The sequence below is a fragment of the Manduca sexta genome, chromosome 2 (assembly GCF_014839805.1).
Source record: "Manduca sexta isolate Smith_Timp_Sample1 chromosome 2, JHU_Msex_v1.0, whole genome shotgun sequence".
NCBI lineage: Eukaryota > Metazoa > Arthropoda > Insecta > Lepidoptera > Sphingidae > Manduca > Manduca sexta.
Window position 1 is genome coordinate 2,047,009 of NC_051116.1, and position 14,969 is coordinate 2,061,977.

Sequence of the window (14,969 nt, forward strand, 5' to 3'; positions counted from 1 at the left end):
AGATTACTAGCTTTTACTCGCGGCTTCGCTCGCGTGAAGGAGTTTTCCGGGATAGAAGTCCCACTATATATTTTCCCGGGATAGTAGCCTATAACCTTGCCAGGGTCTTAAACTATCTCCATACCAAATTTCGTTTTGTTATACCGCATTGTATGTCACGTCCCGTTCCCGTGGGAACAGGATAAAAAGTATCCTATGTCCGGCTCCTGGTTCTAAGCTATCTCCCTACCAATTTACAGCCAAATCTGTTCAGCCGTTCTTGAGTTAAAAATAGTGTAACTAACACAACATTCTTTTATATATATAGATCTAGCGACGAAAGAAATAATATAAGTGAAATGCTAAAGTTTGAATATAGAAAGAAACGCAGAAAGCGCTGAACGATTTTTTTTCTTTTTTGAGCCTGACTTACAAGTATTCTAGTGGCATGTGTGGGGAATATAATTTTGTAGTAATTCAACAACAAATTATAATAAGTAGCTTTTAACTGCGGCTTCCCCGCGTGGAAGTTTCTCCCGGATAAAAAATAGCGTATAGTATTCAGGAGTAATTTAGCTTACTATTTGTGAAATAATAATTCAAAATCAGTTAAGTAGTTCCTGTGATTAGCTTGTTTAAACCAAAGTCTTCAGCTTTATATCTATCTATATATATAAAAATGAATCCCTATTTCCCTTAGTCACGCCATCACGCGTGAACGGCTGGACCGATTTCACTATTTCTTTTTTGTGTTTGTTATTGTCAGGAGATGGTTCTTAAGAACGAAAAAATTCAAAAACTTATGCGGAAAATTAGAAAATTTAAGAAAACTTAGCGACAATATTATTTTCATAGCTGTCAGTGGTTTGAAATAACTGTCAGCGATCGACAGAATGCGTGCGTGCATACATAGTTAAGACAGGACCACGTCTGTCGAGTCAGCTAGTATTAGTATAGATTAGTGGACGTTCAGTGGTCGAAGTTCGACCATCGAATTTAATATATTAGTAACACATATCAAACATAAATTTATTTTTCTGTACTCCTCTATATGGACTTTATATAATAACTAGCTTTTGCTCGCGGCTCCGCCCGCGTTATAAAGTTTTTCAAGCTAAAGTTTTCCGTTACAAAAATAGTAGTTTCCCGGGAGCCTATGTTCTTCCCAGGGTCTCAAACTGTCTCCATACCAAATTTCATCTTAATACGTTTGGTAGTTTTGAGTTTAACACGTGACAGACAGATGCAGCGGGGACTTTGTTATATTATTTAGAACTTTTAAGTGAAACAATCCCGTCAGACATCATTGTTGCATAACTTTAACCGTTTACGCAGCGCAGGCAACGGAAGCTCTCAAAACTCATAATTTTCCCCGTTTTTGCAACATGTTTCATTACTGCTCCGCTCCTATTGGTCATAGCGTGATGATATATAGCCTATAGCACTCCAGGAACAAAGGGCTATCCAACACAAAAAGATTTTTTCAGTTCAAACCGGTAGTTCCTGAGATTAGCCATTACTGCTCCGCTCCTATTGGTCATAGCGTGATGATATATAGCCTATAGCACTCCACGAACAAAGGGCTATCCAACGCAAAAAGAATTTTTTCAGTTCAAACCGGTAGTTCCTGAGATTAGCCATTACTGCTCCGCTCCTATTGGTCATAGCGTGATGATATATAGCTTAGACCGGTACACAAATAATGGCCAATCCAACACAAAACGAATTGTTTGGTTGAAACCGGTAGTTCCTAAGATTAGCCATTACTGCTCCGCTCCTATTGGTCATAGCGTGATGATATATAACTTTGAGCACTCCACAAACAAAGGACTATTCAACACAAAAATATGTTTTCAGTTCGAATCGGTAGTTCCTGAGATTAGCCATTACTGCTCCGCTCCTATTGGGTATAGCGTGATGATATATAGCCTATAGCAATCCACGAACAAAGGGCTATCCAACGCAAAAAATATTTTTCCGTTTGGACCGGTAGTTCCTGAGATTAGCCATTACTGCCCCGCTCCTATTGGGTATAGCGTGATGATATATAGCCTATAGCACTCCACGAACAAAGGGCTATCCAACGCAAAAATAATTTTTCAGTTTGGACCGGTAGTTCCTGAGATTAGCCATTACTGCCCCGCTCCTATTGGGTATAGCGTGATGATATATAGCCTATAGCACTCCACGAACAAATGGCTATCCAACGTAAAAAGAATTTTTCGGTTTGGACCGGTAGTTCCTGAGATTAGCGCGTTCAAACAAACAAACAAACAAACAAACAAACAAACAAACAAACAAACAAACAAACTCTTCAGCTTTATATAATAGTATAGATAATATCAGCCCTGTATTAAATACTGCCCCACTGTTGGCCTCCTCTACTACTTAGTAAAATACTGTCCCACTGTTGGCCTCCTCTATTACTTAGAGGGATTATATGGGAGGGATGAGGACTTTAATCATGCCAGATCTCACACTCCTCCGTGAGCGTAAAGCACTTAAATGGATAAAAAGTATTTCCTTCATGTATTAATATGTGGATTATAATACTAACAACTTAACAAATTTTTATTATAGAAAATATTTTCAAAATGACAAAGAATTAACGCCAAATGTTTTCAAGGAAGATAATTTTGCCAGCACAACAAAGAAAACATCTTCAAAGAAAATTGGCATTTCCCGCAATAAACGTTCAAAATATTGGCAGAAGATCGTGCTGTTTGTAAATGTCATTACCCGCTTGAGTGTTGAGTTGATAGTACATAAATTTATTTCAAAAACAATATTTAGAAGTTTTCAGATACAGAATTACGAATATTCTTTATTTAAAACGACCCGCCCCGGCTTCGCACGGGTGCAATATTTCTCCACTATTTAATGGATGTTATTATACATATAAACCTTCCTTTTGAATCACTCTATCTATTAAAAAAAAAACCGCATCAAAATCCGTTGCGTAGTTTTAAAGATTTAAGCATACATAGATAGGGACAGAGAAAGCGACTTTGTTTTATACTATGTAGTGATGTAACAGAAAAAGAGCCTAAAAGAAATAACAATGGTACAAAGGAATACCACTCCATAATTTTACAGTAGGCGATCTAATTGCTTAAAGTTATGCCCTCTAGACAACCTTTACGTGGAATTGAAGTAAAAAGAGATGGATGTGTGTATGCATGTAACAAAGAGAGAGATAGTAAGAACTTTTAAAAATAAATTAAGTGTTATAACTCCTTGATCACAGAAAAATATTTAAATAAAAGTATCCGATTGTCCCATATTAAATGCAAATATTGTGTCATTTAATAATACCTAGTCTTGCCATAAATATTGTAATAAAGAAAAAAGAAAATTGTTAACTGCAAATAACATTTATTACTTTTACAGTGTGTCAGTTTAATACATAAATATAAAACAATTAAAAATATAAAAAGCTTATTCGAAGTGGTCTCCATTGGCTGCAATACAGTCCTTTAAACGATGAGGCCAGTTATCAATAGAAGCACGCACTCTTTCCATGGGAAAATTCTTCACTGCCAATCGTATAGATTGTTTTAGGGACTCCAAATTATCATGGCGTTTAGAGCAAGCTGTACTCTCTAAAACTGACCACAAATCATAATCCAGCGGATTAAGATCGGGACTAGACGACGGCCAGTCTTCAGCTCTGATGAAGTCCGAAACGTTCGATTCCAACCAAGACTGCGTGGACCGAGCTTTATGACCCGGCGCCGAGTCTTGCTGGAAGGACCATACTTGGTTATTGAACATGGTGATGTTAAGGGGCTTAACTACCTTCTCAAGAATGGTATCTTGATACACTTGTGCCGATGTTTTGATACCTTTTTCACAAAAAATATGGCGCAGTCACTCCTTCATAGCTAACACCCCACCAAACCATCACTGAAGTCGGATAATGTCCACGTTGCACTCTGTCGACTAATTGGGAAGCTTCCTTAGAGCTTTGAGCATAAATACGGTCATTTTGTTTGTTAAAATGTTGCTCAATTGTAAAAATTTTCTCATCCGTAAACAAAATTTTTCTGTGACCTCCCTTTGCGTACCGCTTCAGTAGTTGTTTCGATTTTACCACCCTATTCTTCTTTAAATTATCAGTTAAGAAATGGCCAGTGCGTCTCTTATAGGCTGCAAGTCCTAAGTCATCTTTTAAAATACGCGACATGGTTCTAGGTGCTATCTTCATTTCCCGAGATAAAATCTTTTGCTTTCGGACAGGATTTCTTCGAATTCTTTCCCTTACTGCTTTGACCACCTTTTTCGTACGAACACTACGTGGACGGCCAGATCTTTTTCTGTCACAAACAGAGGAGGTCTCATTGTACCTATTAATAGCCCGGTACACAAACATTTTACTAATACCAAGTGTATGGAGAGTTTTAAAAATTGCATTTGGCTCCATACCTACTTTGTGTAATGCTATCACAGCGATTCGGTTCTCTTTATCACCCCACACCATTTTAATATCGCAAAATATTTTACAATGTATTGGCGCCAAAATGAGAAAACACAATGAACAATCGTATAAAAATGACAGATTCGAAATTCAAATGTAATATTTTTTTATAATTAAGTGTAACAGTATTTATGGCCAGACTAAGTATACTTAGTTAATTGTCAATTCTTTGCGAAACAAGCAGACAATTTTGCTAGACAAAGCTTGTTGTCGTTAGACGTTAAATTGTACAGCGTGAGTCTTTTCTCAAAATATTGAAACTCCAGTAGATTCTAAAGGTATTATTTTAAACTAGGTGTTGCTCGACATTTACTTAAAAATCTAATAAAAAAAATATTCCCAACTGGACAAACAACCGGCATTAAAAGTTACTTATTCGTTAACCCAGAATAAGGTCTACCAATTTGCCAAAATTCTTTCAATTTCGTTCTGCCGTTACTCCGTTTACTTCTAACAAACATACATACATTCGCATTTTGTCACAACATATCAGCACTACTAATAGTCAAACGCGGTCTACGAATCGTTCCAACGATAATTAGTTTAGACATCAATTACGAAAGGGAAGCCGGCAGGAATCGGAATCGGAAATGTTACATGACCTTCGCATTTTTTAGAGGACGCAATTTTATTTTTGGGACATGTGTGGGGAGTCAATATAAGCTTAACCTCAAGTTTGTAGAAAACACTTTTTCGCCATATCTCGAAAACTATGCGTCTTACAAAAAAATTGTATAGTCATAATTTGTAGCAAATTGTTTTGCCTACAAATATGCCTTTACGCGGGAAATATTCCACTACCTTTAGGAATAATATTGTTAATTTGACGTTGCTATTAATTGCTGCAATGATCCTGTAGGCGCTATTTATTATAAGGGGGACATTTTATTTATTGTTTTTGAATAATAAGTAGAGTTTGCTTGTTGCCTGATGGTAAGCAATACGCCCGCCCATAAACAGTAGCAACGAAACATAGATCTTAAAATTACAAAGTACAGAGTAGAAGTTCACTGCGTTCGTCACCGTGAGACATAAAATGATAAGCCTCATAATGCCCAGTCATAAGCCAAGTTGTCATAACTTGAAATAATGTAAAAAAATATTAGTGGTAAATTTAATTATTTATTTTAAATTATTTTAAACTCGGGATGACGTTAATGGAGGCCTAAGTTGATGTACGCATTTTTCCTTTTTTAAACTCGTATTAACTACTGCACTTTACGAAAAATGATAAAGTAGCAATTATTAAAAATTAGTATTAACTGAATTAGTGCAATAAAACTACTGATTACTAAGTCTCAATCTAACACATTTTCAAGTAGACATCTCGAGACATAATTATAATCAGTCTTACTTTTAAAAATTCGCAAAGCTATGCTTAGTTAAAACTCAAAATTGGCCCGATCAGCTGTAAGTTAAAAACCGCCATCTTGCCTTTTAATAAGATTTAAATTAGGAAACCGGTGATGTTTTTGACAGCTTTAAGCAATTCTTAACCACCTCTCAACGCTAAAACAAGTTTATAAGTAAGACTGAATTTGCGATTCTGATCTACATATTATATAATTCCACCTTTGTTATTAATATAGATTGATTAACATTCTATCTGTATATTTAAATTTGAATTGATGTACTTCATTAAAACCACTTAATTATTGATGACATTTTTAACATCAGAATGGCCAGACATAAACAAGTCTGTCGCTAGAGCGGTTAGGTTTTGCCGTCAAATATATTTTCATCTTAATATCCTTTTGTACTAAAAATAAAAGGCGAATTGAGCAAGTCGTTCGCTTGATGGTTACCATCGCCACTGGAGATTTGGCTATCCTGATGCCGCGGACGAAACATTTTTGATGCTTTCTTAGGTCCCAATTATTTTAATTAGCAAGCATAATATGTATGTTTATAATGAAGTTCTAGCTGGAGCATGTGGCGTCTCCCCAGGTCTTGGCCTACGGGGCACGTTGTCCCCCCTCCCTCCTCCCTAAAACTGGTACTATACACGCGAAACTAGATCTTTTAAATAACATACAAGCCATTGCCAATAACAACTTGTCGCCGTTAATGCAATAAGAAATAAAATATAACTTTCCCTTTTGGCACTCTCTCAGAAAAGGCAAAGGGGAAAAGGGAACAATGTGTACTAAGCGAATAACTAACAGATCAGACAGAAAAGGATATTTTGCCCCAGCCCCCCTGTCTAGACATAGCGGCGCGACCTTTTAAAGGACTATTTATTGATCTGTCGCGATACTTTGACTATGCCTAATATCATAACACTGGCTACATAATATTATAATAGTTTGTTTTTATTTCAGTTTTTTCTCACATGTCCTGCGTACCTGGCCAATATAGTAATTGTATTTAAAATATTTATTTTATATAGTGCTGAAATACTTGTTAAATTTTCAACCTGACTTCATACACAGTACACATATACACTCACTCACTCACACATTCAAAAACTTTCAGAACAATAATAGACCACCCAATATTTGCCTATTCACACATATTATTATTTTATCTAATTAACTGGGCACATAACTTACCGTTGCTATTCTTTATTCGTGGTATCGTACTTACCATAAATGATTTGGTAATTTACATAATAGCTATTATTGCCTAGGCACCTAAATTTTAATTTTCAAAGTTGATGCTAATCAAGGTCTCAGAAGGTCATTCAATCATTTATTCAGTAAATAGACTTATGCAGGCACTTATACACACGGTCGGTGGATGTACATGTCTTCTAACAGATCGGTGTGGTAATCTTTGGAGTAGGCCCATATTTAGCAATGGAGACTCTGTAGCTTGTGGCTGTTTTCTGTTGAGATGTTAAATAAATACCAAAAAAAAAAAATTTACCTGACGATCTCTTTTTACTAAATGCGCTGTAATCAAAATAAATATTTCCATAATCTAATGGACACGTCTTCCTTCTTTAATTTTTATTTATTAATATTCTTTGGTTGTTTGCGATAATTAGTGTACAGGTCTATTTTCTCTGTCCAAATGGCAGTGACAGGGTGCCTCGGTGGCATAGTTGTACTTCATGCGCGGTACGCCAGCATTTTGAGGTCCCGGGTTCGATTGCCGCGTCAAACAAAGTGATATGTGTGTTTTTCTGCTCAGTATCAGCCCGGAGTCTGGAATTTGTGCCCAATATGGCGATAGGCTCGCCCCTATCACATCATGGGACGGAACACACTTGGCGAAAAGTGGATGCCCTGGTTGATGCTGTGTGTGTGTGCAAATGGAAGTATTCAAGCACACCACCCGTTGTATTCTAGCTTAGAGGATTTTGAATTTAGGAATATCATGAAGTTTTATGGAAATATAAATGGTATATATTTTGGTGTGGTGGTAAAACCCATCACGATTTTGTTGTAAACAGAGAGTCCTAGGTTGAAAAGTGAACAACACGCGAAATAAACATTTAAAACGTATTTGGCCATGATCCAATTCCTAGTCTTTCTCATATTATTTAGTTCCTTGAGGAAAATCTTTGTAAATACGTTCCTTTGTAAATAGACGGTTACGGGAAAATCTGTCATTAATATCGAGCAAATACATCGAGATCATTCCACCGTCTTAACCAGACACAACAAAGCGATAGCTCCTAAGTGAACTCTCGTATCTAAAAAATAGCAATTTTCACATTTTAACGTGTCGTCTGCGACAATAGCCTAGTTGGTTGTGGAACGGACTGCCAAGACGAATGTCCGCAGGTTCAGATTCCAAGGGCACACACCTCTGATTTTTCTAAAAATCATGTGTGTATTCTTTGTGAATTATCACTTGCTTTAACGGTGAAGGAAAACAGCGTGAGGAAACCTGCATACCTAAGAAGTTCTCGAAAGGAATTTCGAGGGTGAGTTTACTCTACCAATCCGCACTAGGCCAGCGTGGTGGACTAAGGCCTAATCCCTCTCAGTAGTAGAGGAGGCCCGTGTAGCAGTGCGACAGTGTATAATACAGGGCTGATATTATTACATTCTATGTCAATTTCTGTTGTCTTAAACGCGACGCGGTGCGTAACGTGCTTACATAATGCCTAAATAACGTGTGGTATAGAGAATAAGGATTCAATTCCCATAATTTGTTCTAGACGGACGTGTAATAATATAATTTGCATTTCGTAATTTAATTTTTTGTACTTGATGTTTTTTCGTAAAAGACAGATTTGTGTGAATCGTTTGTTGAGTATTTTGCGTATTAACACACATGTATATGTTGTGTAGGGTTACCTTTCGAAAAATATTACTTTTCGCCACTGTTATTGATACGTGTACAATAAGCAATTAGAACAAGAAAATAATATACACTGATAAATAATAATCTTATTTGAAGTATCGGTGTGACTTAATAAATAATTTACTGATTGAAAGCAAACGAACACTATCCTCTCAGGAATATTGGGCGTAAACTTGTTTCATGAATTTCTCTGAATCATCGACACATATTTGGCATTATTAATCCTTAGGAAGTGGAAACATCTAGATAAGAATGTGTTAAAAATGTAACTTAACTTATATGTATATTTTTTGACATATTATCGCTTATATCGCTTATATATAGTATCGCTTGTTATCAGGCGAACGACAAGCTCATTCGGTGATTCAAAGCAATAAAAATAAGCTTGAGGGTAGGCAAAGTCGTATCGTGATAACATCGTGATGTTCGCCAGGAATTTTATATATAGGTGTTGGCGATTCCCACCCAACGCGGGATTAAATCCCACTGTGTACACTTCTAGGATAGAAATTCGCCCTCTATTTAATGGGTTATAAATAGCTGTGATCCTGCGTGTGTTATACTTGCTACTCCTGAAAAAGGAACAAGCGTATACTATGTATGTGTACTAGTTCTGACGATACAGTGTCCCACGAAAATTAGGACGCCGTTCTCGTCGATCGTCACAATTATGCCGGCCTGTCCGTAATTAGTCACGCGGTTATCTCCCCCACCGAGCGTGGAAACTGGAATGGTTTGTTTGATGTTTGACTTAGATTACCTAAACCTTGACTTGAAACCTAAGTGGGCCAATGACGTATTAAAATATAGGTTAATTAATTAGTTTAGTATAACAATCGTTATTGTTTCGGAAGTATCCGCGTTCATCTGTCTATTCTGCGTAAATTAGACGCAGTGGGTTTCTTGCGGCGAGTATCGCTGGCAATACAGGCGAGAATTGCCTGGCCACTGTGTTCAGACGAGGCAACTAGTATTCTGTTACTCAAAAGGAACCCTTATAGGATTTTGTTGTCTGTCTTTCAATTTATCAAGACCCTTTTCTAAGTAACGTGTAAAGCTATAAAGTTGAAATTTATACTAAATACGAAACCCCTTATTCATAGACGTTTTTTTATCTAAGGACTGAGTAAAGCTGTGGTAACAAGTCTGTTTCTCAGTACTGATGGCATGGCAGCCTTCGCGCACCTATAGGACCGTTGTGATTGGCTAATATTGAGATACAACTCAATGAATAAAGGAGTAAGTCTACGGTCTATTTCAGCTGTGAAAAATCAAACTTGTAAGTCAACGCCATCAAAAGATATGACTGTATACCGTTAGTTTAAAAATCAAACTACTGAACCGAGTTTGAAAAAAATCTATGCGACTAATCTGTTTATTATTATAATTAAAAAAATAATGACCGAGTTGAAGATGAAGATGGTAACAAATAACCATGCTCTGAGGTAACAAACATTGAAAAAAATACATGACGAATTGAGTACCTCCTCCTTATTTATTTATATACACAGAGTACACGTAGTATACAGGCGGACTTAGTGGCATTCTCTCCCAGTCAACCATAGGGTAGTGTAGAGAGGACGGAGGCAAGTGCATAATAAAAGAAAGTTAAATTATACTTTTTTATATTTTCATTTCATTTGTATATTAACCTGTTTAGTATTTATTTCATTTCCTTCTTTTGTATCCGCTGTCTCCTTTATGGGCTAAATGTCTGTAGAAACTTTATTGGATTGTGTTACCTATGTTATCTAGTTTACTAGTAGACCCGATAGACGTTATTTCAAACCATTGACAGTTGTGTAAAACTAATATTGTCGTTAAGTTTTCTTAAATTTTCTAATTTTCCGCGCAATTTTTTTTGAATTTGTTCTTTCATAAGAACCTTCTTTTGACAATAGCAAACACAACAAAAAAAATCTGAAATCGGTCCAGCCGTTCACGTGTGATGACGTGACCAAGGGAAATAGGGATTCATTTTTATATATATAGATATGTGTACTATTGTTATGTTCGTTTCCTTAATAAATGTAAATAAAAATAAAATAAAGTGGAAAATGCATAATAAGAGTTTTTTGGAGTCAGTTAAAATTGTATGTAATTAACCAATGACGACACACCTTTTTCCATAATTGAATGACAATTTTACTACGGCTGATTGGTACGTTCATTATGACATGTCGGTTTTATTAGCCCTGATGGTACGTGGTAATCAAGTTAAAAGATGCATGGTGGTTGAGTGCGTGAGCAACGCGATGTGGTGTGGGTTCAGAACACACGTAAAATGGCTCAGAATAATAAAAAATCGATTAAAATGAACTGCATTTATTTAAAACAATCAGGATTGAAGTGCTTATCGCCATGGTAATACATATATAACACTAAACAAGCGATGTATATTCGACATGTATACAATACTATACGTAGGGACCGTCGAAATAAGTTATACCTTCATTTAAAGGTGTTTGTGCGTTTGTGGCCCCTGGAAAATGTTTGCGGCAACTGAACTTATTCTTAAGATTATTTCAGTGACTATGCTGTTGTGGAATAACGAATGAAAATTTTTATTGTTTTTTTTTTAATACGTGCACGGCAAACTGAACCTTATGCACCTGATAGTAAGTGGAGTGGGGTCCAATAGAATGTCGACTGACAAGAGATGATTACCCCTCGACAGTCGACACAGTTATGCCGGCCTGTTGGAACCAGATGTACACAGGAACGCGACACGATTATATGAGGCACTATAGCGGGTTTTAACAACTTGTGTACGGGGGTCGCTATCCGGGCGGATGTAAAATATATCCTTCCATAAGCAAAGTATTTTCCAGTGATTGGGTTACCTTTAATGAGACATACATTGCGAACGGAGCCGCGAGGAAACCTTAGTTGTTAATAACACTTCATTCAAATGAACTAGAGCGCGTCATGCGTATTACTCTTAAATTAAAACTCTTTGTTTCATTTCAAACTTTAAATTACTTGAACGTACAGAAGTTAATAGAATTACTTTTTTTTTTGTTTTAAAATCACTATAATTATTGCATCTTACTTCGTGCACCGGCATGTCTTGGGTTCGATTTGTATGAAATTTTTCTAAGGCGATTTATTTTATCGCGAAAATGACCACACGCACACAACATCACGCATTGATTTGGAGAATGCAGAGGCGCAACCAGGGCACCCACTTTTCGCCAAGTGTGTTCCCTCCCATGATGTGATAGGAAGCGAGCCCAGTCCAGACTCCGAGCTGAAACTGAGCAGAAAAACCCAAATATCACTTTGCCCGACCCGGGATTCGAACCCAGGACCTCAGAGCGTTGTCGTACCGCGCGTGCAGTACAACTACGCCACCGAGGCAGGAAAATGATTAATCAGAACAAAGTTTTTTGACATGCTTTTATTTTTATTACTTATTTTGCTTGGTTTATTCTCGGAATCGTTTATTAGAAACAGGATATATTTACTCTTACCTAAAAAAATAACATATATGTCAATCCAGAACCTAGCAGTAGCGAAGTGTCCATATAACCCGATTCTTGCTGACATCCCTTTCATAATTCATATGATATCTAATTATCATTAGAACGATTTGTAGACTTAATTTATGCATATAAGAATATATCGACGGTTATAATGCTAATTGACTTAAGCGACATTTGTAAGCGACACTAAGTTTCCTACATATTTAAAATCAGCACTTTTTTCTATGTTTTTTTTAACCTATTTATTTTATTTTTTTTCGAAAAAATGTCGCTTACGTCATTTAACTTTTCAACCATCTATATATGTTGTTGTGTTGGGTTATTTTTCTATATTTTTTAACCTAGTTAAATTTTTTTCGAAAAAATGTCGCTTACAGCAAAACGCCTTTCAACCATCTATATATATTGTTGTGTTGGGTTATTTTTCTGTTTTTTTAACCTAGTTAAATTAAAAAAAATGTCGCTTACGTCAAAAAGCCTTTCAACCGTCTATATATTGTTGTGTTGAGTTATTTTTCTTTGTTTTTTGAAACTAGTTAAAAAAATCCAAAAAATGTCGTTTACGTCAATTAGCCTTTTAACCGTCGATATATATCATGTTGAGTTACGGATAATTTCCTTCTTCGCCACTTGGATCTGTGTGGGCCAAATTTTATCAAAATCCATTCAGGAATGTATGCTTTTATTACATCAAACATACGTTCACTCCTATATTTGTAATACTATTAGCATTATTAAGATAATGCACTCTACCATTGGGACATATAGAAAACCTTCACATTATAATAATTATAAGTGTCGCATGTCACGCATACATTAAGAAATTACTTATAATAAATAATTATTATATTACGTCCTTCGTTTAACAAGTCTGGGGATTATGAGTAAACTATTAATATAGTTAGTGTACGCGCGCACTGGCGGTTAAAAAAACGCATTTCGATAATCCATGATTTCGTTATAAAAAGTACTAAATCCTGCAGGGTAGTTAGGTCGGAATTGCTGTGCATTGGATTATAGTGTTAGGGACTCGGGCCGGCGGTCGCTCCACGTTTACCACCTCTCCGGGCCGCTCTACGTCTAGTCGATGGCTTACGGCTGAGGTTTGCCAGTCTTTGGACACCGGTCCGTCCAATCACCCGCCCCCTTTTCCTTCTGTGAAGGCTGGGCGGTAGTGGTAGATAACTTTCTTCGCGAAAACAAAAAAAATATCAATGCTAAATCTGCTGATCATCCAAGACATCCCCTATTATAACACTTATTGTGTAAAAATCAGCTACAATTTCCATAATGTATCAGCTGACCCACTAGTATTCTAACTTATACTAAATATCGAAACTATAGTAATTCGCACAGTAAGCTACATCCTGATCAGGAATATAAAACCTCGCTCTGTCGTGGTGAAATATGGAACTAATTTCTTGCACTAATTAACTTTAAAAATCATAATTGATCTCTAAAAGCAGGTTTTATATTTTTCTGGTGAAAATAGGCTTCTCACAGAACCATTAGCGTACGGCACTCAAAACAAGCCGTTAAGCCGACACCTCCCAACACTAATTAACCCAAACCTGTAATGCATTAGTAACTCTCCAAGGGAATACAATAACTATATATAGTATATACATGTACACAACGCATAATAGAGGGCTGTTATCAACGAGTGTCACTCAATATTTCAGTTATACGCGATCTGTCGTTGTGGTAGTGTGTTCTAATAGTTTAAACAGTGAATATTGTGAATACAATTTATTTCAGTGCTGTTGTTCTGAGTAATATAGAAAAGTATTTTTTAAATTTTTAAAAAGAATTAAAAATTTCTAATCAATTAAAATATCATATAAAAGAGATATATTTTAAAGTTATTTAATTAGTAATTTTACTTTTATTAAATTAAAAATTATAAAAGTTTGTTTATAGAAAATTAAATTAATGCTTTCATGATTGTGCGATATTTCGTTTATCAAACATCCAAATGCCGTTACAAATTTTCTCATTTATAATATTAGTAATATTGAAAGCAATAAATATACATACAATTACATAATAACTATAAATAATTTGAAACATGGTTACAAAACCGCAAACCAACTCTAACATGCAAAACAGGAAACGCACCTAATGTAAAATACGTTTAAAATATAGGCAAGTTTATACCTATCTATTACTAGTATCGCGGTTATTTAGAATAATCATTATTATTATTTTCCCACCAAAGTAGGCAAAGGTATAACGAATCATACAGCCAATAAATATTATTTTAATTGTTATACGTTTGAAATCGATTTTTTTAATTTTGCCTATCTTAACTTAGGTACAAATTTTTTGCATAGCTATGGTAAAGTACATATCAAAATATATAAGTTTCGTCCTGTACTTTTTTAAATTTTACAAAGGAACTAAATTTTCGGTCACAACGAGCTAGTTTAATGAGCATTAATATTTGATTAAGCCAAGAGGACTAACAGCGGCAATCGATCGCTAGTTGTAAAAGCCTTGAAACTGCCCCTATTACTGTCACTGATTGATGCTTAAAACGGAACATTTTTAGTATTATAATTGACTAACTTTGCCTGCGGCTTTGCTCGCGTAAAAATATTTTTTTCCGAAAAAAAATAGTTTATAGCACTCGGGAATAAAGTAGCTTTCTATTAGTGAAACAATTTTCAAAATCTGTTTAGTAGTTCCAGAGATTAGTCCCTAAATACTCACAAGCTGTTCCTCTTTATTATTTTAGTATAGATTTTGTCATTACCGATCTAAAAACAAAT

At 35.7% G+C, this 14,969-nt stretch overlaps 1 protein-coding gene across 10 annotated transcripts in view; it reads left to right on the plus strand.

The window, feature by feature from the left end:
- The window catches only part of LOC115454165 (calpain-B), a 61,562-nt gene that overhangs the window by 13,828 nt on the left and 32,765 nt on the right, over nt 1-14,969 (plus strand). For 2 of the 10 annotated variants that reach the window (XM_037438196.1, XM_037438189.1), the window contains exon 1: nt 13,884-13,970. The exons of 6 other annotated variants lie outside the window; for them this stretch is intronic. The gene's annotated coding sequence lies outside the window, so the exon portion shown is untranslated. Of the gene's footprint in view, nt 1-13,883; nt 13,971-14,969 lie in introns of those variants that run through there. 2 more of the 10 variants (XM_037438197.1, XM_037438200.1) reach the window with 2 other exon arrangements.